Source organism: Colobus angolensis, unplaced genomic scaffold (genome assembly GCF_000951035.1).
Source record: "Colobus angolensis palliatus isolate OR3802 unplaced genomic scaffold, Cang.pa_1.0 Scaffold95, whole genome shotgun sequence".
Lineage (NCBI taxonomy): Eukaryota > Metazoa > Chordata > Mammalia > Primates > Cercopithecidae > Colobus > Colobus angolensis.
The window spans coordinates 11646985-11674226 of record NW_012123487.1 but is presented as its reverse complement, the minus strand read 5'-3'; the positions used below and the strand labels follow the sequence as shown (position 1 = coordinate 11674226).

General features: G+C 37.2%; 2 pseudogenes across 1 annotated transcript; both read left to right on the top strand.

Annotated features, from left to right (window-relative positions):
- Nucleotides 1-3125: 3125 nt before the first annotated feature.
- On the top strand, nt 3126-26713 carry LOC105504793 (annotated as a pseudogene).
- LOC105504775 lies at nt 23957-25174 on the top strand (annotated as a pseudogene). The gene has a single exon (XR_001000656.1). The product of XR_001000656.1 is annotated as a plakophilin-4 pseudogene (transcript).
- Nucleotides 26714-27242: the final 529 nt, after the last annotated feature.

Below are 27242 nucleotides of genomic sequence, written 5' to 3'. Positions count from 1 at the left end.
TTGCATTGGGGAGTTATACCTGATATAAATGATGAATTGATGGGTGCTGACGAGTTGATGGGTGCAGCACACCAACATGGCACAAGTATACATATGAAGTAGTTTCTTTAACAAGACGAGCCCTGTGGAAAGCTTCCAGGATGCTTGTTCTAAACATGCAATTATTTTTACCCTGACACATTGTAGCCATAGAGATATTTGTTGTCAGGCTTAGTGTCTGAGGGAATTCTCCACAGTCAAGAACATTTGCAGTGACCTGGATGAGAATGGAGACTATTCTAAGTGAAGTTACTCAGGAATGGAAAACCAAACACTGTATGTTCTCACTGATACGTGGGAGCTAAGCTATGAGGACACAGAGGCATAAAAATAATACAATGGACTTTGGGGACTTCAGGGGAAGGGGGGAGGGTTGAGGGATAAAAGACTACAAATAGGGTGCAGTGTATATTGCTTGGGTGATGGGTGCACCAAAATCTCACAAATCACCGCTAAATAACTTACTCCACTAAAGAGCTTACTCATGTAACCAAACACCACCTGTACCCCAATAACCTATGGAAAAGAAAAAAAAAAAAGAAACCTAGAATTCTTGAATTTTGATAAGAGACTCTGAAGTGATAAATTGTTTACAGCATTTGAGAAGTAAAAATGTTACTGGATTATAGCTACAGATTAGTTTTATGAAAAACCCTTTGCCCTGGTCAGAAGAGCTGAATGTCTTATTAATGAAATGGAATGAGACTACTGACATGCTTGATTTATAAGAAATATACATGCATAGCTCAACCCTACAAATAATGTGCATTTCACACAAGAGGACCCTGTGTGATACATATATATTACGTTCAATCACAAGTTTATGTCAGATATTAGCCAAACAAATTAGAGAAAAAAGTGAAGAATGCAGAAAGCAGAATTTGTCTGCAGGATTACGGTTTATTTACTACCTTGTAGTTTATATGTCTATTTTGTGAAAATGAAAGCAGTGGAGCATTTTCTAAACTGCTTCCTTAGAAACTCAGACTGCACACTGCCCTTGGAACACCCAGTAGAAAAGGATGTCACATGTTCCTCAGTCTATATAAAAAGACATGCTTTCCCCATGTCCTTGTCTTTAATTGGGTTTATGTACTTTGTATTTTTGCAAAATGATATTCTCAATTAGTAACAGCTTAGGTTCTATATATATACCTATCTGATAGTCCAAGTTGTTGCATGGTATGGTAAAGTGAGAATGGTCTTTGTAGTCAGAAGCATCTGTCTTTGGCTTCTTGCTTCTTGGTGCACAGACATGCAAGTATGGCCATACTACCAAACCTCTCAATGTCTTGCTTTCTCTGTGGGTATAATTGGGAGGGTCAGGTATCGCATGTATTTGCCTGGTACAGGGACAGGTAAAAACTGGGCATTAAATAACTGTGGGTGTCTTTTATTTTTCTCACTAAAATTGTTTGCCCTATTTACCTGGTGATTCACGGTAGAACACTTTACTATGCATGGAGGAAACCAAGACCAAGGAAACTGCAGACAAGCTGGAATCCTATTTCACTATGCTTGGAAACTGTAATCTCTCTAAACTTCCTATTATCTTTAGAGGTTATTATCTTAACATCTATCTGTAGATGTTAACATCTAAGATGATCACCTCTGAAGATGATAGGAAGATAAATAACAAGATAATAACAAGGAAGATAAATAACAAGATAATAAATAAGATATTAAGCTAATTTGAGGTTGAGTTTCTATTACATGTAGCCAAAAGCATTGAAACTGACATAGATAAAGTCTGATTCTATGTCCAGCTTCTGAGAGTGATCTCATGAGCTTAATCCAATTACATTTTTTCAAACCTCAGATACCAGGTGCTTCAGGTTTGGTCACACGATTGGGTCTGACTCATCATCGCTGAAGAGCTTCAAATCTATATATTGAAATTTTTAGGGAACTGAACTTTCTTTTGAGTTCCCACTTGATATAAATGAAGATGCACATAGCTCTGGAGTCTACACTAAACCAATGATTCCCCTTTTCCTCATGCCATTCTGGGTTGAACTTTCTGTTCCTTGTAACTAAAAGCTTATTACATGAGATTTGTCTCTAAAAAAATACTAGTTTGATTATATTTCTGGTTTAATTTTTAATTTTTTGTGTCTGTAATCAACATTCTAACGACTCTAGTTATAGGCAAAATGATTTTCAGGATTTGAAAAGGCCAGAAACCCACCCATTAAACAAATAATAAATCTACAACCAGGAAATTAAACTAATGTGAAGAAAGTCCCTCTTAAAGTTTACAGTCCATGGAGAATCTGTCTTAGAGTCCCTTTCTTACAAAATTAATGCATAGAGAATAGCAGATTGGTCAGCTGCCTACCGAGTTTTCCAAGAGACCAGGAGACAAGCTACAGAAGTAAGAGATTATCTTAATCACAGCTGCTATCATGTGTTTTTACTTGTCTCAGGGCCAGAAATATACAGTTCATATTAAACATTAGAAAACTAACCAAAATTACTGCCTGCAAAACTTTTATTTGTATAGTATCATGACTCATATTTAAACAAATAATTAAACACTAAAATTTGTGTGGGTTTTTTTCAAAGTAATTGTGCTAGAAGGTTATTTGCATTTTTACTGAGATGCTTTTATTGTTTAAAAAAAGTTTTTTATTATTCTCTTTTTAAAATCCCCTAAAGCATTTGACATATTCCTTTCATAATTTATCCATGATGGTAAATTTCCTATGGAATGTAAAACTGGCTTTTTCATCAAAACTAATGATTGGGGGATTAATTAGGTGAGCTGTCAAATTGAGCCTCAGTTTTTAATAAAAAAAAAAAGGTAAGCTATGAAAAAAACTATGCATGCAAGCCAATTTTGAATATTTTTTTTCTTTCGAGTGGGACTATGAAGAATACCTGCTACCATCTTCAAAAAAAATGGGAAAAAATGTTCAACAAACCAACAAAAATTTCCCTAGAAGAATGCTAACATAGTATGAGAAATGCATTCTCTCAGTTATGAAAGCTTTTTCTTCTTTTATAATGTTATGTGAATATTTCTGAGAGGGCTGAGGGGTAACTTGATAAATGAATACTTGATTAAAAGTAACCTGGTGAAGAACATGGGAACTGGAAGAGATAATATGAGACAGGTGACTGTTAAAAGGGAGAGGCTGTATCTAACCCATTCCTCCACCCCCCAAAAATATGAATCTAATCTAAAGTCTCATCTAGGCCTTACCGACAGTGTAGGAGAAGAACGGATACTACATGATACCGCCACACAACAAAAGGCTCTGGCAGGTAATGGGGAGAGATGCAGCCCTAGGTCACGGTAAATGATGGAAATTACTGTAACTTTCATTAACTCAAAAATTCATTCTATTCTTTACCTTCTTTCATCTAGAAAGACTTTATGACTTCCTTTTTGTTGGTGAAGACAATTGTACCTTTACAATTTGATATACCACATGTAGCCTTAGGCTTTATTCCCAGAGAGACTCATCATTTTCTATGGCATGAAAAGATAAAAAAGTAAATTTTTTGGTAGATAAAAATTTGTAAGTTGTTGGTGAATACAATTGTACCTTTACAATCTGATATACCACATGTAGCCTTAGACTTTATTCCCAGAGACACTGATCATTTTCTATGACATGAAAAGATTAAAAAGTAAATTTTCTGGTAGATAAAAATTTGTTAGTACCATTTTCACATTTTTCCTGTATTTATTTCCCCAAAGATTTGTTACTCCTGTTTCTGAAAGAAACTGGGATGACATAGAGATTAAAATATATGGAAAAAGAGGCATTTACATAGACAACAAACCAAATCTCATTTGAAACTAACAAAATGCCCTGTAGTTGAATAATTTAAAGCTCTTTGGGGCAGTAATTAATCATCTCCAAGTTCTCTGGCATCTGCTGAAAATGATGCATAGTTTTTATTTTCTGACAATGTAAAGTGGGTTCATTCATTTCTGGAAAAAAATTTTGCTTAGTCTGAATCCCCAGCTTAAATTTACCATGGAGACCTTTTTTACAAATCAAGGAACTTGTGCTTTAGAATGGATAGCCAGGAGAAGGCTTGCTGGGAACAAGTGGATACTTTGTATAATCAGGTAAAATCAGCCCTGTGCCAGGAGTCACAGGACTTGGAAGCTTCGGAAAAATCAAAGTAACTGTCACAACTCAAAAATAAAATGGCAAATAACTGAATTTAAATCTGAATGGATATTTCTCCAAATAAGATATACAGATGGCCAATAAAGACATTACAAAATGCTCAACATCATTCATTATTAGGGAAATGCAAACCCAATATGTCATGTGATACCACTTCACACCTACCAGAATGCCTATAGTTAAAAAAAAAAAAGAGATAGATAATATCTCTATTGGTTGGAGAGAATGTGCTCTATTGGTTGGAGAGAATGTGCTGAGGGTATAAAATGGTACAGCCACTTTGAAAAACAGTCTGGCAGTTATTCACATATTTAAACAAATTTACACATTATCTAGAAATTCCACTGCTGGGTATTTGCCCAAGAAAAATTAACACATATATTCACACAAAAGCTTGCAAACCAATGTTCACAGTGGCATTATTCATAATAGCTGAAGGTGGAAACAACCCAAATGTATGACAACTCATGGATGAATAGACAATAAATATTAATAGAATGGAATATTATTCAATGATAAAAAGAAGTAGGTACATGCTAAAGCATGTGTGAACTTTGAAAACATTATGCCGTGTAAAATAAGTCAATCACAAGGGACTATATATTATATTACTCTGTCAGAGGCATTTGAACCAGAACAACTTCATCTTGAATAGGGGCTGGGTAAAATGAAGCTAAGACCTACTGGTCTGAATTTTCAAACATTTAAGGCATTCTAAGTCACAGGATGAGACAGGAGGTTGGTACAAGATAAAGGTCATAAAGACCTTGCTGATAAAACAGGTTGCAGTAAGGAAGCTGGCCAAATCCCACCAAAACCAAAATGGCGACGAGAGTGACCGCTGGTCGTCCTCACTGCTTCACTCCCACCAGCACCATGACAGTTTACAAATGCCCTGGCAACATCAGGAAGTTACCCCATACAATCTAAAAAGGGGAGGCATGAATAATCCACCCCTTGTTTAACATATAATCAAGAAATAACCATAAAAAAATGGGCAACCAGCAGCTCTCGGGGCTGCTCTATGGAGTAGCCATTTTTTTTATTCCTTTACTTTCTTAATAAGCTTGCTTTCACTTTACTCTATGAACTCTCTCAGATTTTTTTCTTGCATGAGAACTCTCTCTTGGGGTCTGGATGGGCACCCCTTTCCTGTAACAATTCTAATATGAAATGTCCAAAAGGCAAATCTACAGAGACAGAACGTAGATTGTAGTTGCCTAGGGCTAGGGTGTATGGAGAGACTGTGTAATATGTGTGTTATATCTTGACAAGGCTATTAAACAAAAACATAGAGGAAGGCTTTGGGATCTATGGCTCACAGTTCTATAAATAAAATAATTTTAAAATTTTCCAAATCAATTTTTCTTTTCTTACTAGTAATTTTCCTTAATTTCATGCTCGACAACAGGTTCTTATATTTGATCCTTTAGCAGTGAAGTTGTTTAAAAAATGATTTTTCTGAACAAATGGATGTGCAGAATTTCTACCAAGTCCTACACAGTCAGTAACAGACATGCAAACAGAAGCCTGGTTTTCTAATTTTTAACCTAGAACTTGATCTCTTAGCAACCTAAAGCAGTGGAATTGGTGTTAAAAAGCAAGGGAATGTAGTAGTAGCGATGCACTATTAGGATTTTTTAGAAGTATTAAATTTTATCCCAAATTGTTGGAAAATGCAGTACAAACATGTCAGAGTTCATTCAATTCAGAGTTAAATGGAATCACTTCTCACCTCAAATTGTGATTTTAAAAAGGCTTCTTTCTGGTTCTTCATTGCAAAAGTGATTTCTTAGGGAGAAGACACAATCTGTTGGTTGAATCCATTTTTTTCCCTAATCTTGTGTGGCAGGCCAGGTTTCACACAGGCCTCCATAACAACTGTCTCAGTACTGACTAAGTAGTTAAGTTAAATATTAAAAGCTGAAAGCCAGTGCCCTCGTGCAAAGGCTGGAATATAACAAAAGCCCACCAAGCATTTTGCCTAGGCCTTTCCTGGGCCTTAAAGCATGACAAAATAATGAATTAATTCTTAACAGGACCCATCTGGGAGTAAACAAGTTTTATTAGGGATCTGAAGAAACTCCCCAGGCCTCCGTGATTTAGCAGGAGACAAGAGAAAGGCAACCTGCACCTGAACCCATTTAGATTAAGTAAATTTACTGAGCATCACTCCAGCACCTGAACCCATTTAGATTAAGTAAATTTACTGAGGCTCCAGAGGAAAGTCTGCAGGACTCAGATCTTAGTTATAGATTAAAAGAAGTTATTCGCTTCTGTCTTTAGATGAACGCAGGCTTACACGTAGTCATATAGCTTGGAAAGTATATAAGCTCTGGAAGACTTTGTAATTGTGAGTTTGTCTGGTGGTATTTTTCAGGCCTTCTCCCTGTAACCAGTTACAGAAATAAAAACTCTTTTCATCTGCATCTTGTTACTGGGCCATGAGAAACAGCAGTCCCAACCTCAGTTTGGTCCCAGAACACTTGCACTCATCTATTTTAAAATTACTTTTGGTACTTGACTCTTTGGGATAAAGAAATGCTGGTGAGAAATGAGGACAGAAAGAACAGAGTGTTCTGAAGCAGACTTGGAGCAGCCAAAGATCGAAAGGTCTTTCTAGTGACACAATTAAACTCTCATTTCAATCAGCTCTGTCCTTTTCAATAGATCAAATCAAATGAATTCTGCAGAGGAAAAGGAATGTGTTAGGCAGGAATCTAGACCCAACATGGCTGTGTTACCCGGCATAGCAGGCCTTTTGTTAAAGACTCCCTTCACCCTTGTACACACCCGCAGACTTACATGCGTCAGAGTTCCGGCTGGGCAACCACACTCCCCCATGACCTGCAGCTCACCTGCATTCCACAAGTTCGTAAACAGCAGTTTCGGTTGACAGTTTTCAAAGACCCCTTCCTCATGATCCTTACTCAACTCCTGCCCTAGTAGTTTCAAGACTCCCCAGGCCCTGTTTGCACAACCAGCTCCCCTACCTCTCGGGCTATAAAAAGCCCCTACCCTCCTCCCTCAGCGAGACTTCCTCCGCCCACACCTTTGGACCGAGGAACCTCGCAGGCAAGCCCTAATAAAAGGCTATTCTCACTGCCATTTGCCTTGTGTCTTCGTTCCCGGTTCGGCTCCAGCCTCAGTTTACCTTTACAGAATGTTCCCTGGTTGAGAAGAGACAAAGAAAGGCAAATACTTTCCCAAAAGATTTCTCTGTTTGGTGTTTCTTTGTTTGACTTTTTGTTTTCTTGTTCCTATTCACATTTCTCTTGTCTTATCTCCCCATAAAGGCTCAGAGATACGTTTTAGATTTTTATATCTGGCATTGAGAAGAGCTTCCTCTGCATAGTAAGGACTCAAGAATGTTACTACTGAAGATGCTGGTCTTTTCTAGTGTGCAGTGAGTTTTTATCTCCCGCTTTTTATACTGTTGGCACTGGAAATTCTTAACTTTACCAGACTTATATCTTTGTCTTCCACATTGCTCTTCACAAAATGAATTATATTTCTACCAGTGAGCACACACCTCTTTTTGGACCATGGCTTGACTTTTATTTAAATCAACTAAAGAGAAATGCAGATACTGCTTTGTAGTTGTTGACCTCACATGTTTTGACTGATGACGGAAGAGAGAAGACTGCCCATAGGAAGACCAGCCACTCGAGCATCAGAAGAGAATACTGAACTTCTCATTATATTTGCTTACACGTTTCAACTGGCTATGTCTTTGTTGTGCACTTACTTCACAATTTAGCTAATTGACAATGTCCAGGTTAAACACTGGTGGCCTCTCGTGACTAGAATTTAAAGGAAGTTATATACATTGCCTTTTCAACCCCAAATCTCTACCATGTAGTAAGGGTTAAAATTTGGAACACAAAATGTTTATTAGCAAGAAGGAAAATAAAAGGAGGGACCAATAACTAAGCTGGAGAAGAAAAGAAAGTGTGTTGATCATAAAGCAACAAAGCTTCTCACCTCAGCAGTCTTTGGACAGAACAGATATTTTGTGGCAGAAAATTTGGAATTAAAATATCTCCACTCTTAACTCTTTTTTTAAAAAAACTTAATTCTTGTCTTTCTTGTTTTTATAGTATCTGTACTTTTTTACTCTTAACAGTTTCACTTCAATTTTGGAAAGAGAGTATAAATAAATTTACAAACAGATTTTGCAAGAGGTACCATACAGTGACAAATTGCTGCTTAAAAAAAAAAAAAAAAACTGCTATATCCATACCCTTTGTCAACATTTTAAGCTATTTCCCTTATTACTGCATCTAAAATATCCTTCACCCTTTAGGCTGCCAAATCTTGTTGCACTTTCCCTCAAAACCTGGTTTTCAACTCATATCCTTCACAAAGCTTCTCCAAATGAATCCTTCTTAATTTTAAAAAAATTCTACTCTTGGCTTCCAAATTCATATCCTTTTATGTGTTTTAGTTTAAATTTTGTAGAAGTTTTGCTTACAAAAACTCTTCTTGAAGACATTATGTAAAATGTTTAATTTCTTTAACTTCTTTAACATAATATCTGATAATCATCTTCATTTTTGTAGAAAGTTTACTGTTTTCTTACCATTAATCAATTGATGTAACACCTCCTTTTTTTCAGAGAAAACAAAGTCCCTATGTCATTATTATTATCTTGAAAACAGTAAAACTAAGAAACATAATTTGCCCCAAATTACATAGTGAGTAAGTGGTAGAGCTAGGATTTAAATGTAGATCTGTTTTATGGCAAAGGACCTGGTCTTACCCCACGTAAGATGCTATATTCCCAAAGAAACAGAGTTAAATTCTTGTGGAGAAAATGTGTGTTGGGGCTAAATCAAAGGCAAAAAGAAAAAAAAATACATTCAAGAATTTTAACAACAACAAAAAAATTGAATAACCTGGAGACACAGGAATAAAAAAGGATCATATTTTAATGAAAGTGAAGGCCAGAAGCCAGAAATCTGCTATCACAAAAGTGCTTTGTAATTCCATAGGAGTTTTTGATCTCCCGTTGCAGTTTCTTCATCTTTACAATGAGATAGGTGAATAGATGAACTTGAGAGTTATCTGTAACTTAAGAAAGTTTAAACCATGTAAAAATCAAGTTCAGATAGGAGGGAAAACCTTTTCTAAATTTTGGTTCTATATTCCTTTAAATTTAGATCCATTCAAAGTCACATTCAAACTTCAAAACAATACAGACTAAAAAAGAAAAAATTGGTAGCTACTAAATTAATCAATATAGCAAATTTATAACCCATGCCACCTCAGAAAATTTTAATTCATTTGACATGTCAATAATATTGCACACCCAGAAGAGACATACTGTATTCAGGTTTAGGAAAAACATATATTTATGCCATTATATTTGCAGGACAACAACCAAAACAGCAATCTGATTTTAATTATTTAAATTATTATGCCTCCAGTCAGTCTAAGGTGGGGTGGGAAACGATCAAAGGGTACAAAGTTTTAGATAGACAGGAGAAATAGGTTTTGAGATCTATTGCCTATCAGGGTAATAGATCTCAGGTATAGTCTCAGGTGACTACCGTGAATAATAATGTGTTGCATATTTCAAAATAACTAATAAAGTAAATTTCAAATGTTTTGTTATAAAAAAAGATAAGGTGATGGAAATGTTAATTACTTGGTTTAACCATGCCATATTGTGTACACATATCTAAACCTCACATTTTGCTCCATACATTATGCATATAATTATAACTTAGTCAATAATAATAATAATAAAAATAATAATAATTTTTAAAACTCTCTCTCTTTGACTCTTGACAATTTGTTTATAATGTGGCTTGGTATAGTCTTCTTTGAGTTGATCTTACTTAAATACTTTTGAACTTCATGAATCTTGTATGTTAATTTTCCTCTCATGATTTGGGAAGTTTTCAGCATTAGTTCTTTAAATAATCTTTCTGCCCCATTTCTGTCTGTTTTCTATTTGAAACACCCACAACGCATGCATTGATTTGCTTGTTGATATTCCATATATCCTGTAGACTTTCTCTACTCATTTTCATTCTTTTTTTCTCTCCTCTGTCTAGATGTTTTCAAAGGATGTATGTCTTCAGATTTGCTTGTTCTTTCTTCTGTTTGATCAAGTCTGCTGTTGAAGCCTTATATTGTATTTTTTTATTTCTGTCACTGTATTCTTCAGCTCCAGAATTTCTGTTTAGTTCTTTTTTATTATTTCTATTTCATTGTAGAACTTATTTTGTTCATGTATTGCTTTCCTGGTTTACTTGATGTCTGTCTGTGTTCTCTCACTGCTCACAGAGTTTTTTTTAAAACAATTATTTATACTTATTTGCCCAGCAATTTACAAATATCCATTTATTTGGTTTGGTTACTGGAGAGTTATTGGGTGACTATGGTGGTACCATGTTTTCCTGGTTTTTCATGTTCCTTATAGCCTTGTGTTGTCTTCACATTTGAAGAAGCAGTTATCCCTTCCAAACTTCACAAATTGGCCTTGGTAGGAAAAAAATTTCTTTTGTGGGCAGGGGGGTGAAGTGTGTGGTTGTTCTACATCCAGATATGTATTCAGTAATGCACAGAGAAACAAGTTCTACAGGCATATGAGGGAGCTGTCTCGGGGGTGGGGCACAGAGGTTAAGTCTGGTGGGTGTGTGTGTATATATGCAGGTACAGTGAATGCCTAGTCTACTGAACATGCTGGAGCATGTGCCATGGAGGTGGCAGGCACATAATAATCAGGTCTTGTGGGCACTGGGCAAAGCTACAATGGGCACGTGGTCCAATGGGTGCATATGCTTAGCTTCAGCAGGTGTCTTGTCCCTTGGTCATATGTGCACAGCTGTAGTGCAGACATGGTCCAGTAGACACCTAAGCATGCAAGTGGTGGCACCATTAAGTGACAGGAACTGTGCAAAGGCACATGCTTTATGGCAGGTTCCTATTCTCAGGCATGGGCATGTGCAGCCTGGCGTTGGCTGCAACTCCGGCAACTCTGAGTCCAGTGTGAGAAGGGGGGTTACTTGGCATCTGTGGCGTCAGTGACACAGCAGCTGGGGTCCATGTCAGAGAAGACCGCAGAAGTCCTTTGCAATGGTAGTTAGGGCCACTGGAATTCCTGGTGTCAACGGCTGCTGAGGTCCACCCACTCTCCCTGTTCCCCCATGAGGGAACCAGTGACCAAGGGGATTCCTTGTGGCACTGTGCCAGTCTGGGGAATGGGGCAACACATAAAAAATGCTTCCTACCGCTTTCTATTAGCCATTCCTGGTCTCTGCACTCCTATGGATTGCTGCTGCCCCCTAACTGCCTCAGGGCTTCTCCCAGAGCTATCCTTTTCCACAAATATTTGATTTTATCATTGTTTTTGTTTAGGAGTGAGAGTTGGGATCACCCAGTTTGCCATCTTGCTGACATTGCTTCCCAAGCAGTTTTTACTTTGAATCTTTTTCTGTATCTGTATCCTCTGCCTGCTATGGTCTCCAGATAGCTTCTTGTCTAGCAATAATATAACCTTCAAATCTGCTCAGATATCACCTTCTGACCACCCCATTTCATACTGCAATCTATTTCCAATTCCTCCCCTACCCCAGCACTGCTTGGCACCATTATTCAAACCTACTTTTCCTTTCTTTAACCCATAGCAATTCCCTCTTTCTAATATATTCTAAATTATTTATTAACTGTATTTATTGTTTGTAGCCTTTCCTACCCAGTACAAATGAGCTCTATAAGGACAGAAGCTTTTGTTTTGGTCATTGATAATTCACTTGTTTATTGAGCAATGCCTAGTGAATGATAATGGAACCAAGGAATGTAGCTATTTGTTAAGGTACTATGGTACTGGATAGAGACTTGAACTGGGATAGTTCATTAGAGTCAGTTGTGTTAGAATATGTGTTCTTCATGGAACCATATTGATAGTAGGATATTGGCTAGTTGACACATACATCTACCATCTCCTGTATCTCAAATAGACTGTCTAATAGTGACTTATCTATACACCAATAAATTTTAAATAACAGTACCCAACTCATGACAATTGTGTATCACCCACTTTACGAATCCTGATGCAAAGCAAGAGAATTGGATGATTAAACTATATGAGTCATCTATTCTTATCTTTTTATCTGCAAAGATGTCCCTTTGTACTCTCTGATGTCTTTCTATTCCACGAGTCATTTGACTTTTCATACTTTCCCCATTTCTCCCTTCTTTTGCTTTTAATACAAACTTCACTAAAACTGATAAAATGATTTTAATAAAATGAAGAGATGTTTAAAAAACAAATCAGAAAAAATACAAAAAATGTTTGATGTTATGGTTTAAATTTTATATAAAATACTTAATTTTACATTATTCTTTTTTATTTTAATTTATTAACTTTTTTAAAAAAACTTTTATTTTAAGCTCAGGGTTATATGTGCAGGTTTGTCACAGAGTTCAACTTGTGACATAGGGGTTTGATGTACAGATTATTCCCTTACCCAGTATTAAGCCTAGTACCCCAATTCTTTGTTTTTCCTGATCCTCTCCCTCTTTCCACCCTCCACTGACAGGTCCTAGTGTGTGTTGTTCCCCTCTATGTGTCCATGTGTTCTCATTATTTAGCTCCCACTTATAAGTGAGAACAGGCAGTATTTGGTTTTCTATTCCTGCATTAGGTTTGCCAAGGATAATGGCCTCCAGCTCCATCCATGTGCCTGCAAAAGACATGATCTGGTTCTTTTTTATGGCTAGTACTTCATGGTGTACATGTACCATGTTTTTCTTTTTCCAGTCTATCATTGGTGGGCATTTAGGTTGATTCCATGTCTTTGCTATTGTGAATAGCGTTGCAATGAACATATGCATGCATGTGTCCTTAATATGTGTCCTTATATTCCCAAAGGAATATAAATCATTCTACTATAATTCTACATTATTCTTTTTTTGTTTATATCTACAATGTAGGGATGTTTTAAATGTCTGGACTAGTACTTATATGATGGATTTATGTATGTTTGTATATATAACTGTGTGTGGTTGAAGATAACTTATTTCATTTTAGTATATATTTATTTTGATTTCAAATATATCTGTTATAGAAATTGGGAAAATAAAGAAAAGTATAAATAAAAGTCACAAAATCCCACCACTGAGAGACAATCATTGTTTACATTGTTATTGTATATCTCTCAATTGTTTAAAAATATTTTACTTATTCATTTTATCAAAAAATTATATTTTATATATTCAAAATTTATATGTACATTCTATTCTATTTATATTTTGTATATTCTAATTTATTGCTGAAATTATACAATAGATGTCTTATTTCTATTTTTAGACAGATTTAATGTTTACATCAGTCCTTTACCATGGTTTCCCTGTAACTAATGTGGTAGGCAGAATAACTCCTGAAGATATTCACATTCTAATCCCCAGAACCTGTGAATATGTTACATTATGTTTGAGAACTTCCCAGATGTGATTAAGTTAAGAATATTGAAATGGGAAAATTATCCTGGATTATCTGGGTGGATCAAATTTAAATCACCAGGGTCTTTATATGTGACAGAGGAAGCTAATAATGTAAAAGTCAAGAGACAGATTTGAAAATACTATGGTGTTGGATTTGAAAAGAAAAGAAGTGGCCATGAGTCAAGGAATGTTGTCAGTCTCTAGGGTCTGGAAAAGGCAAGCAAACTGCTTTTTCCCTAGACCCTCCAGAAGTCCCACTGATACCCTGATTTTACTACAGTGACACTCGTTTTGGACTCCTGAACTCCAAAACTAGATGATTTTTTTAAAAATTGTGCTGTTTTAAGTATCCAAGTTTATATGTAATTTGTTATAGCAGCAATATGAAACTAATATATCTGAGTTCTTTGTTCTGATTTATTTCTTGAATATTTGGATCTGATCAAGTAGGATTTCAAGAGTGCTGTGTCCCTGAATTGGTGTTTCAGAAAGTACATCTTCACCTTTATGGTAAGAGTATATAAAGGCATCATGTTACTCAGATCGTTTATTGCTCCACTATCTTCTGACAATATCTTTTTCACTGGAGAAATTTTTTCTCCTTCGTACATGACTATGTTTTCCTGCCTGGATATTTTAAGATTTTTTTCTTCATTATTGAATTTTAATGAGCTTTACAGGATTATCTCTTGGTGTTAATTTTTTGTATCAATATTTTTACTGCGAAACCTAAAGTTCTTTTCATCTACAGAGTCACATATTATTTTGGGAAAGGTTTCTTCCAATATATGTTATGATAATTATTCTTTATGTTTTGGTTATGCACATAAGGAAAATTACTTAGGTTTATGCTGGATACTCCTTATCTTTCAAACCTATAATGTTTATCATTTATATTTTGTACTAGATCTTTACCTGTTTGGATTGCAAAATTTCCTCAGTTCTTTCTACCATCACCCTGGCTATAATTGCACTATAATCTAATTTTCCCTATGGCTTGTAACATTGCTTTGCCTCTGGAATACTTTACATTATATTATCCCTCCCCACAGAAATAATCCAGTTTGCTTTTCATTTCTTTTGTTATCTTCTAATCATTTCTTTGAACTTCACTACGCCTTTGTTGAGCTTTAATAGGTGCTTTGTTTGGTCAACATTTCATGTGGAACTATAGAGAACATTTCCTGCAACAGTTCATGTGGAACTACTGGTCAAATATCTTCCCTGTCAGTTAATTCTCCTTGTGATGAATTTTCTTCTCCTGACTTTTTCTCCAGTTTATTCAAAAACGTTTTCATGGACTCTATCCACAGGCATACCTCGTTTTATGGTTCTTGCCTTATTGAACTTCACAGATACTATGTTTTTTTACAAATTGAAGGTCCATGACAACCTTGCATGAAGCAAGTGTACTGACTCCATTTTTCCAACAGCATGTGCTCGCTTCATGTCTCAGTGTCACATTTTGACAATCCTCATATTTCAAATGTTATTATTATTATTAATTATGTCAGATATGGTGATCTGTGATCAGTGATCTTTGATGTTACTATTGTACTTTTTATGAAATGCCATGAACCATACCCACATAAAATGGTAAACTTAACTGAGAAATATTGTGCACATTCTGAGTGCTCCAGTGACCAGCCTCATCTCTCTCCCTCTGCTCAAGCCTCCCTACTTGCTGAGACACAACAATATTGAAATTAGGCCAAAGAATAATTTCACAATAGTCTCTAAGTGTTCAAGTGAAAGCAAGAGTCCCATAGCTCTTACTTTAAATCAGAAGCTAGAAATGATTAAGATTAGTGACAAAGGCCTGTCAAAAGCCCTGACAGGTCTAAAACTAGGCCTCTTGCAACAAACAGCCAAGGTGTAAATGCAAAAGAAAAGTTCTGGAAGGAAATTAAAAGTGCTACTCCAGTGAACACACAAGTGATGATAAAGCCATGCAGTCTTCTTGCTGATATGGAGAAAGTTTTAGTAGCCTGCATAGAAGATCAAACAAGCCACAATATCCCCTTAAGCCAAAGCCTAATCCAGACCAAGGTCCTAATTCTCTTCAATTATACAAAGCTGTGAGAGGTGAGGAAGCTGCATAAGAAAAGTTGGAAGGTAGCAGACGTTGGTTCAAAGTGAAGAAGCAAGTGCTGATGTAGAAACAACAAATTATGCAGAAGATCTAGCTAAGATCATTGAAGAAGGTGGCTACACTAAATGACAGATTTTCAATGTAGATGAAACAACCTTTTATTGGAAGAAGATGCCATCTAGGACTTTCATAGCTAAAGAGGGGAAGTCAGTGCCTGGCTTTAAAGCTTCAAAAGACAGGCTGACTCTCATATTAAGGGCTAATGCAGTTGGCGACTTTAACATGAAGCCAGCGCTAAATCTACTCTGCCTGTGCTCCCTAAATGAAGAACAACTGAATGACAGCACGTCTGTTTACAGCATGGTTTACTGAATATTTTAAGCCCACTTTTGAAACCTACTGCTCAGAACAAAAGATTTCTTTCAAAAGATTACTGCTCATTGACAATGCAGTTGATCACGCAAGAGCCCTGATCTCAGAGATATACAATGAAAGCAATATTATTTTTATGCCTGCTAACACCACATGCATCCTGTAGCCCATGGATCAAGGAGTAATTTTGGCTTTCAAGTTCTGTTATTTAAGAAATACATTTTGTAATGACATAGCTGCCATAGATTGCGATTCCTCTGATGGATCTAGACAAAGTAAATTGAAAATCTTCTGAAAGAGATTTACCATTTCTAGATGCCATTTAAGAATATGTGTGATCATGAGAGGAGGTTAAAATACCAACATTATCAGGAATTTGGAAGAAGTTGATTCCAACCCTCATGGATGACTTTGAGGAATTCAGGGTTCCAATGGAAGAAGTCACTGCAGATGTGGTGGAAACAGCAAGAGAACTAGAATTAGAAATGGAGTCTGAAGATGTGACTGAATTGTTGCAATCTCATGATGTAACTTTAATGGGTAAAGAGTTACTTCTTATGAATGAGCAAAGAACATGGTTTTTTGAGATGGAATTTACTCATGATGAAGATTCTAGGAACAATGTTGAAATGATAAAAAAGCATTTTGAATATTACATAAATTCAGTTGATAAAGCAGTGGCAGGGTTTGAGTGGCTTCACTCCAATTCTGAAAGAAGTTCTACTGTGGGCAAAATGCTATTAAACAAAATTACATGTGTCAGAGAAATCTTTTGTGAAAGGAAGAGTCAACCAATGCAAATTTCACTGTTGTATTATTTTAAGAAATTGTCATAGCCACTCCAACCTTCAGCAACCACCACCCTGATTAGTCAGCACCCATCGACAATGAGGCAAAGTTCTCACCAGCAAAAAAGATTATGACTCACTGAAGGCCAGATGATTGTTAGCATTTTTTAGCAATAATGTATTTTTAAATGAAGGTATGTACATTTTTTACATGTAAGGCTATTGCACACTTAGACTAGTTAGTATAGTATAAACATAACTTGTTTTTGCACTGAGAAACAAACAAAAAAAAACATGCCACTCACTTTATTGCAATATTTGCTTTATCGTGTCGCATGTATCTGGGCCTGCAGTATCTCTCAGATTGCATGCATTTCTTTTTTTTCTTTTTCTTTTTTTTTTTTTTGAGACAGAGTCTCGCTCTTGTTGCCCAGCTGGAATGCAATAGTGGGATCTCGGCTTACCACAACCTCTGCCTCCCTGGTTCAAGCATTCTCCTGCCTCAGCCTCCCGAGTAGTTGGGATTACAGGCATGCACCACCACGCCCAGCTAATTTTGTATTTTTAGTCGATATGAGGTTTCTCCATGTTGTTCAGGCTGGTCTCGAACTCCCAACCTCAGCTAATCTGCCCGCCTCAGCCTCCCAAAGTGCTGAGATTACAGGCGTGAGCCACCGCGCCTGGTCAATATGCCTGTATTTCTTACAGATTTCTCTCTTACCTGGGAAGCATGTATCCTTTCAGTGTTCAGGGTTCACACTAGTCACAGAGAAAAACTCTGAGGCCACAGGTCCTCAGAGGCTCCATCAGTTAATCATTACTTTCCCCTTTCTTCAGAGGGTTTACCCTGGTAATTTTCCCACAACCAGATATTGAGTAGGATGCCAGACATGTAAGTAGGATACAACAGAACTTGTGTCCACATAGTTTCCCTGCAAATCTATATTTTTGCAGTTTAGATAAGTCTCTTAAAAAACATTCTGCACTTCTCTTCTGGTAATATCATACCCTAGTTTTTTTCAGTACACTAGCGAAAATTATTTTTTACTCATATATTATGTCTCAACAAAATGTAAACACCTTGAATTTTACTTGTGGTCAATGCAGTTATGTGTTGTATAATCTTTGAATGTGGGAGATTTAAGTATCTATCTAGGGGGTAAGGAATTACTTGTTATCAACTCCATTTCTGAACTGGGTGTAAACATATGCCTATATAGATCAGTTTTGGTTTTGTTTTGTTTTGTTTTTGAGACGGAATCTCACTCTGTTGCCCAGGCTGGAGTGCAGTGCCATGATCTCGGCTCACTGCAAGCTCCGCCTCCCAGGTTCATGCCATTCTCCCACCTCAGCCTCCTGAGTAGCTGGGACTACAAGTGCCCGCCACCACGCCCAGCTAATTTTTTGTATTTTTTTGTATTTTTTTTTTTTCTTTTTAAGTAGAGACAGGGTTTCACAGTGTAAGGCAGGATAGTCTCAATCTCCTGACTTCATGATCCACCCACCTCGGCCTCCCAAAGTGCTGGGATTACAGGCGTGAGCCACCGCGCCTGGCTCGGTGAGTTTTTAATACGGCAGTCCCTCCTTATTCACAGTTTCTTTCTGTAGTTTATGTTACTTGGGGTCAACCACAGTCTGGAAACAGGTTAGTCCATTAAAATAAGATATTTTGAATAGCTGGGCATGATGGTGGGCACCTGTAATCTCAGCTACTTGGAAGGGGAGGTTGAGGCAGAAGAATCATTTGAACCCAGGAGGTGGAGGTTGCAGTGAGCTAAGATCACGCCTTTGCACTCCAGCCTGGGTGACAAGGCGAGACCCCATCTCAAAAAAAAAAGATATTTTGAGAGAGAGAAAGACCAAATAACTTTTATTTTTATAACTTATTCAACTTTTATTATTTTTATAACTTTTATTAAAGTATATTGTTACAATTGTTCTATTTTAGTATTAGTTACTGTTAATGTCTTACTGTGTCAAATTTTTAAATCAAACTTTATCATAGATATGCATGTATAAGCAAAAACATAGTATATATAGGTACTATCCATAGTTTCAAGCATCCACTGGTGGTCTTGAAACATATGCTCTGCAGAAAAAGGAGAACTTCTGTATTTTACTAGGCATTTTACAACCTGTTAATGTGAAAGAACTTAACCAAAGTGGGTCACTGGAGATTAAGTTCTTACTAAATTCCAATACTAATCAGCAGTTACTAATTGGCACGTACTGGGGTTTTAAAAAATTATTATTAAGTATCTAAGATACATTAAGCTAGTATTTAGTAAACATCCACCATATGTCAGGCACTATGATGGACATTTTGAAAGTATCAGTTAATAAGTAAGTTAAAATCTTTGCCTTTATGAAAGCAGAGCTGTGACAAGCATGAATGCACTTGCATGACCTGAGAGTGACTGTCTCCTTAAATTTTGCAACCTAGATGCCTTGCTGGCCTTACCCTAGGACAGCCATATGACATGAACCTTATGATGTAGTGGGAAAATTGCAACAAACAAGATTAGTGAGTAAACCATTTTAGATGTTGCTAAATTATTTTGGATAAAATAAAGAAGGAAAATGGGATAGTAACATTTTTAGTGTTTAGGGTAAGGGAAAGAGTTGCACTTTTAGTTAAGGATGTCTAGGGATATTTTCTTCAAGATGGTGGATGTTGAGTATGACTGATGGAAGAGACATAGTGAATTATATGGAAACTTGAGGGAGGAATTCTAGCCAAAGGAACAAGTAAAAGGCCTTGGCTAAAAGCTTACCTATTATTCTATAACAACAGAAAGGAGGCCAGTATGGTTGGAGTGGAGTGAGCAAAGAAGGAAGTTGTAGGAAATCAGTGATAAGACTGGGCCCAGATCAATAGGAAAATTAAACCACTATGAGGACTTTGGTTTACATTCTGCACACTAAGGAAAAGCACTAGAGAGTTTTGATTTGAGAACTGTCATGGATTAACATATTTTAGCAACGCTACTCTGTTGCTATCTAGAGAAAAGACATTAGTGTTGCAAGGTCCAAGTGGCAAGGTCAAAAGTCTACTGCAAAAACACAGGAAATGAATGCATTATAGATATATTTTGTATGTAAGACTACAGAATTTGCTGTGGGTTTGAATGGAGGGAGAAAGAGAAATTGTGATATTAAGGATGACAAAGTTTTTTGCCTTAGCAACTAGAACATTGTTGTCCCATATTGAAAGGTGAAGACTGTTCTGGTTAGGAAATGGTAGGTTCAAAATGTGTGTTAGACATCTAAATGAAGATGTTAAGTAGTCAATTTTCCCTCTAAGAATCAAGAGTTCAAGAGGGAAGCTCACGTTGGAAATAAAAGTTTGACAGTCATCAGCATGTAGATAGTATTTAGATTCACAGCATCAAGAAAGTGAGACTAAATAGAAAATAAAAGAAATCTTGGATTTACTTCTTTGGCTTCTCCAATGTATAGAGGCAGGGAGATGAGGGAATGTCAGCAGAGGAGACTGAGAATAGATGGAAGGAGGAGGAGGGAAGGAAGAGAGTATTATCTTAGAAGCCAAGTGAAGGAGGCATTTCAAAAGTGTGTCAAATGTTGTTTCACCAGATATGCCCCAGATCATATGAGGATACTATGGACCTTATTAAAACGCAATTCCATTGAAAAAGTAAAGAGGGATATTGCTAAATATTATACTTATTTGTATTTTTACTTTTTGTATTCTGACTTTTGTTCTTCTTGGAATTTTTTTTTAGCATTTTATTTACTCCTTCACTGGTGCAAGCTGAGGGGATACAAATAAGATGATGTGTGCTTCCTGCTATTGAGGAATCTGCAGTCTGAATAATGATCTTATGGTCATTGCATTGATCCATCCTATTACTTTGTAGTATAGGTGAGAACAGAGTGAGGCAGAAGGAGGAAATAAAAAAGCATTCATGGCAAGGCTACTATATTGTTCCTTAAGTGCCCCCAATCTTACCCAGAGAACATTCTCTGAGTTTTATTGACCAGTTGAGTCAAGAGCATCCCATCAGAGGTGGATAACATACTAAATCTCTACTTATGAAATTATTTCCAGCATCCTATTCTCACAAAAAGGCAAGCATCCATCATAGTTGAAATTCAGCTCTGTAATGTGGATTAGAAAGAAGCTAAAATACTGAGTACTAATATTGCAAAGAGTAATCTTCTAAAACGATTTTGTGGGATTCAACACCGGGTTTTTGTTTTTGTTTTTTTTTTTAGCTTTTAATTAAACCTTAATTTGGTTGTGACATTTTGATAGATTCAGACAATTTTTCAGCCTTCCCACAGTGATTCGTTATTCTACCCTTTTGACAGTGTGTTCTTCCCACACACAGAATTTCAGGCATGGGGCCTCAGTTGAACAAATATAATTAGTATCATACAACCTTCAATTTTACGTTTAAATACATTTTTAAAATTATTAACTTTGAAATGATAAAAAAGTGAAAAAACTACTTTTCATTATGAAAGACAAGAACTTAAAATATTTCATTTAAGTCTTTGTGAAAAGTAAAACAAGTAGAAGAAAGAAAGAGAGGGGAAAGTGGGTTTTAAAAAAACACTTATTCAAAGAAGTGTTTTTGAATTTCAACTTTTATATTAGATCCGGGGGTACATGTGCAGGTTTGTTACATGGGTATATTGCATGACACTGAGACTCGCGGTACAAATGATTCCATCACCCAGGTGGTAACTATAGTACCCAATAAGTAGTTTTTCAACCCTTTGTCCCCCTCCCTGCCCAGTAGTCTCTAGTGGCTATTGTTCCCATCTTTATGTCCATATGTACTCACTGTTTAGCTCCCACTTATAAGTAAGAACAGGAGGTATTTGGTTTTCTGTTTCTGCTTTAGTTCACTTCGGATAATAGCCTCCAGCTGCATCCATGTGGCTGAAAAGAACATGCTTTCATTCTTTTTTATGGCTGTGTAGTATTCCATGGTGTATGTGTACCATATTTTCTTTATCCAATCCACCATTAACAGGTACCTGGGTTGATTTCATGTTTCTGTTATTGTGAATAGTACTGCAGTGAACACACAAGTACATGTGTCTTTTTGAGAGAATGATTTATTATCATTTGGCTATATACCCAATAATGGGATTGCTGAGTCAAATGATAGTTCTGTTTTAAGTTCTTTGAGAAATCTCCAAACTGCTTTCCACAGTGGCTGAACTAATTTACATTCCCACCAATAGTGTATAAGTGTCCCCTTTTCTCTACAGCCTGGCCAGTATGTTATTTTTTGACTTTTTATTAATAGCCATTCTGACTGGTATGAGATGGTATCTCACCGTGGTTTTGATTTGCATTTCTCTGATCATTAATGATGTGAAACAGTTTTTCATGTTTGCTGGACACTTTCATGCCTTCTTTTGAGAAGTGTCTGTTAATGTCATTTGACCACTTTTTAATGTGGTTATGTGTTTTCTGCTTGTTGAATTGCTTAAGTTCCTTATAGATAATGGATATTAGACCTTTGTCAGATGCATGGTTTGTGAATATTTTCTTTCCTTCTGAAGGGTATCTGTTTAACTCTGTCAATAGTTTATTTTGCTGTGCAGAAGCTTTTTAGTTTAATAAGGTACCACTTGTCAATTTTTGTTTTTGTTGCAATTGCTTTTTAAGACTTGGTTATAAACTCTCTAAGACCTTTAAATGGTTTTTATGTGTCTCTGTTATGGTTTCATCCACTTCCATTGTAGTCTTGTTTTCTAACTAGTTATCTTCAAGCATGTTTAGAATTCTTTAGAAAGGGGAATATAGTTGTCACCCAACTATTTTCCATTCAATTTTATAATGATCCTAGGTCTAGAGAGTGAGAAAAATAGAGTAATTACTTATCCTCTGCATGTTTCTCAGAGAGCTAGTCCACCAGCCATCATATTTCAAGCTACACCTAAGTTATAGGCATGGTGGAATGTGCAGTCTCAAGAGTGATACATGAAATGTAAGAATAGCATATGCTACAGTCTGAATGTGTCCCCAAAGTTCATGTGTTGGTGGCCAATGTGAAAGCATTAAGAGATGTGACCCTTAGGAGGTAAGTCATAAGGGCATGGCCTTCATGGGAAACACTGGCAAACTTGGAGCGACAGACCTATGCTTTTGAGGGAAGCTACCTGGAAGACATTCAGATGTATGGCAATATTACTCCTGACTGGGATCGGTATCTGACCAACCAAAAAAACTCCTAGAGCAAAAATGATAGAAGCAACCAGAAGTTTAAGGAAGCTAAGAGGCTCTTCAGTAAATCCTCAGTTACCTCAGCAGCTGCATTAAGTGCACTGGCAGGAGTTCAGGACTAGCTCATTTAAAAGAAGGAGCCAGCAGTAGGTATTGGAAATCTACAAAGGATGTACAGCCAATGAAGTACCCTTACATACCAAAGAAATAATTATGTTCTGAACACAACAGCTACCTATGCAGAGCCCTACAGGCCCATACAATACCAAGTTCAAGAGTGCAATTATAACAGGCTTCAGCACGCAGTGCCGGTTGATGATGGTACCACAAGATTCCCATCAATAGACAGCATTTAGAAGGACCCCAGGGAGTTTGCCTGGCATGATCCTGAGTTGCCTAAGGTCATTCACATACTTCAGCACCAGTTCCCATCTGTTCAGGCAAATGCAGAAGCCTATCTGCAGCACCTGTGGCTTGGTGACAACAACGTGAAGATGAGGGTGTGTAGGTTAGGAGGAATCAAGCATCTGGTTGAACTTTTGGCCACAGAGTTTTGGAATTTCAGAAGAATGCCTGTGGTGCCCTTTGAAACATCAGTTTTGGCAAGTCTACAGATGAAAATAAAATAGCAATGAAGAATGTTGGTGGGATACCTGCCTTCTTGTGACTGTTGAGAAAATCTATTGATGCAGAAGTAAGGGAGCTTTTCATAGGAGGTCTTTGAAATTTATCCTCATGTGATGCTGTAAAAATGACAATTATTCATGATGCTCTCTCAACCTTAACAAACTCTGTGATCATTCCACATTCTGGATGGAATAACTCTTCATGATGGCCATAAAATTAAATTTCAGACTTCACTAGTTCTGTGTAATATGACAGGTTGCCTGAGGAACCTCAGTTGCATGGGGTAAGAAGCTCAGAAGCAAAAGCAGTCCTGAGAGGGGCTAGTGGACTCGCTGTTGTATGTGATCTACACGTGTATGAACACATCTGATTATGACAGCAAGATAGTGAAGAATTGCATGCGCACCCTGAGGAACCTGTCCTATCAGCTGGAGCTGGAGGTGCCCCAGACCCGGTTACTGGGACTGAACGAATGTGATGACTTACTAGAAAAAGTTTCCCAGCAAAGACTCTGAGCCAAGCTGCTGGGGGAAGAAAAAGTAAAAGAGGACTCCACAAGAAGATCAATGGGATGGAGTTGGTCCTATCCCAGGACTGTCAAAAAGGGGTTGAGATGCTGTGGCACCCATCGGTGGTAAAGCTATATCTGACTCTTCTAGCAGAAAGTTTCAACCCAGCCACCTTGGAAGGCTCTGCCAGACCTCTCCAGAACCTCTCTGCCGGCAACTGGAAGTTTGCAGGATACATCCGGGTGGCTGTCTGAAAATAAAAGGGGCTCCCCATCCTTGTGGAACTTCTGAGAATGGATAACGATAGAGTTGTTTCTTCCATGGCAACTGCCTTGAGGAATATGACACTAGATGTTCGCAACAAGGAGCTCATAAGCAAATACGCCATGCGAGACCTGGTCAACCATCTTCCCTGCAGCAATGGTCCCAGTGTCTTGTCTGATGAGTCCAAGGCAGCCATCTGCTGTGCTCTGCATGAGGTCACCAGCAAAAACATGGAGAACCCCAAAGCCCTGGCTGACTTGGGAGACATAGAGAAGCTGGTGAACATAACCGAAGGCAGGGGCAACAGATCATCTCTAAAAGTAGTGAAGGCAGCAGCCCAGGTCTTGAATACATTATGGCAATATCAGGACCACTGGAGCATTTATAAAAATGATGGGTGGAATCAGAACCATTTTATTACACCTGTGTCGACAATGGAGCGAGACTGATTCAAATCACGTCCTTCCTTGTCTACCACCAACCAAAAGACGTCACCCATCGTTTAGTCAGGCTCCAGCAAACCTTCACCAGTTTACATCAGTTCATATTCCTCACCAGCAAGAGAATTAAATAGACAACTACAGCATCAACAGCTGTATTATAGTCAAGATGACTCCAACAAAATAACTTTGAATCATACAGATTGTATTTGCAGTCTCCTCATAGCTATGAAGACCCTTATCTTGATGACTGAGTTCACTTTCCAGCTTCTACTGATTAATCAACACAGTGTGGACTGAAATCAATCACAAATTATGTAGACTTTTATTCCATTAAACGAACTTCTTATAGAGCAGAACAGTACCCAGGGTCCCCAGAATCACAGGTGCAGCATCAAGACGCCCCACAGAGGAACTCTTTCTAACTTTGTTCGGATTGAGGTGAAAAGTCCATCTTGCTGATCTGATGATTGAAATGTGAAAGTGAGTGGAAGGAATGAGTGAAGTGCATTTCTTTTTATTTTTTAAGGAATTATCAAGGAAGCGATGAAACATTTGGGACAGGACTTTCTAAGCTCTATTTAGGTGTTACATCTAATTACTTGTAGATTCTGTAGTCTGGTGAAGGTATGGGTGACATGATGAGAGGTTTAAGAAATGGGTGAAATGAAATGGGGATGTGTAGGTCAAATCAAATTAAAGATGATTTTTTAATGTGAATAAAGTCATGTTCTGACAGTTTGTACAGAAAAAATAAAATGATGCCCATGTTTTATTGCTATTACTAAATGTCAAGATTGTACGCTATTATGTCTTGTAAATTTCTTTTGTTGATGTAAATATGGAAATGCCACATTGGTTAACTGCCATCATTTGTAATGCAGTGTGTCGCTTGAAAAGAGATTTGAAGAAACTGACAACTTCAAAAACAAATGGGAAGCCCAAGGAACTGTGAGCAATTAAAAACAAACTGCAACACCCTTTGTCTCCACTATGCATAGTGTACTTTGGAAGCACAACGACTAGGCTGGTACTGCAGCGCCATGCCCATTCCTTGCCTCGTTCATAGGACACTTCACTGCCATTTCCTAAGCACATGAAAGAAAAATAAATGTGGAAATTTCAAAAAAAAAAAGGAAGGAAGGAAGGAAGGAAGGAAGGAAGGAAGGAAGGAAGGAAGGAAGGAAGGAAGAAAAGAGAGAGAGAGAGAGAGAGCCAAGAAGTGGGATGGAAAGTGACACTTCTCCAGACTTCCACAATCAGGAAAATGAGCCCAGCCAGGAGGACCCTGAGGATCTGGATGGATCTGTGCAAGGAATGAAACCTCACAAGGCTGCTTCCTCTACTTCCTCAGGGAGTCACCACAGCAGCCATAAAAAGTGAAAGAATAAAACACCAGCATAGGATTGATCTGAGGTTAAACAAAAAACCATGAGCTGACTGTTAGAAGATACATTAGTGCAGAAGTTTCCAGGTTGTAGAGCCCTGCTTCCCTTCTCTGACCTCACAAAGATAAACATCCTTCACCTGAGTTCGTGGCCATCCACCTCTGCTCTCCCAGACTCAGTGCCTGTGACTTTGAGTAGTTTGTTCTAAATGTGGTGACAAGTCATTTCCATAATACATTGGATCATTTACTTTATGTCATTTTTAGTAATAGAACTGCAGGAAGATCAAGACATATATAATCCCAGCGAGTTGCTAACTGTACATTTCTCCCTTCTTAGCATGAATGTCTCCCCCTAAACTGGCTGGTACCAGCTTCATCTGTGATACACATGAAGAAATGTTCTCTGGTTTTGTTTTATGTTGAAAGTAGAACACAAATTACATTTCAGATGAAGGCTGTAAATATCTGGCATTTTCTTATATTGCTTTGTGTTTTCTTATTTTTCTCTTGTTTTTATCTTATTTTCTTTGGGGTCTTTTTGTAATGCCTTTGTACAGCTCATACCTTCTTGCTGACATTTCTGATCATCTCTTTCATGTAGTTCCCAATATTCATAACTGAAAATAATCTAGTTTATCATAAGTAAAATGGGAAACTTGGCTCTTTGTTTTTTTACAAGGGAAGTATTTAGTAATTACCTATCTTAAATCTTTCTGAGTTGGAAGCAGAATCATATTCAAGGAACAGGAAAAATGGAAAAACATGTTTAAATCAATCATTTTAAAATTGCTATTTTTATTCTTTTGTACAAATAAAATTTCACAGGCTTTGAAAAAAAAAGAAAGCAAAGACCAAACCTTCACCAAGCACTGAAACTGCTAGCACACTGATCTCGAACTTCTAGCCTTTAGA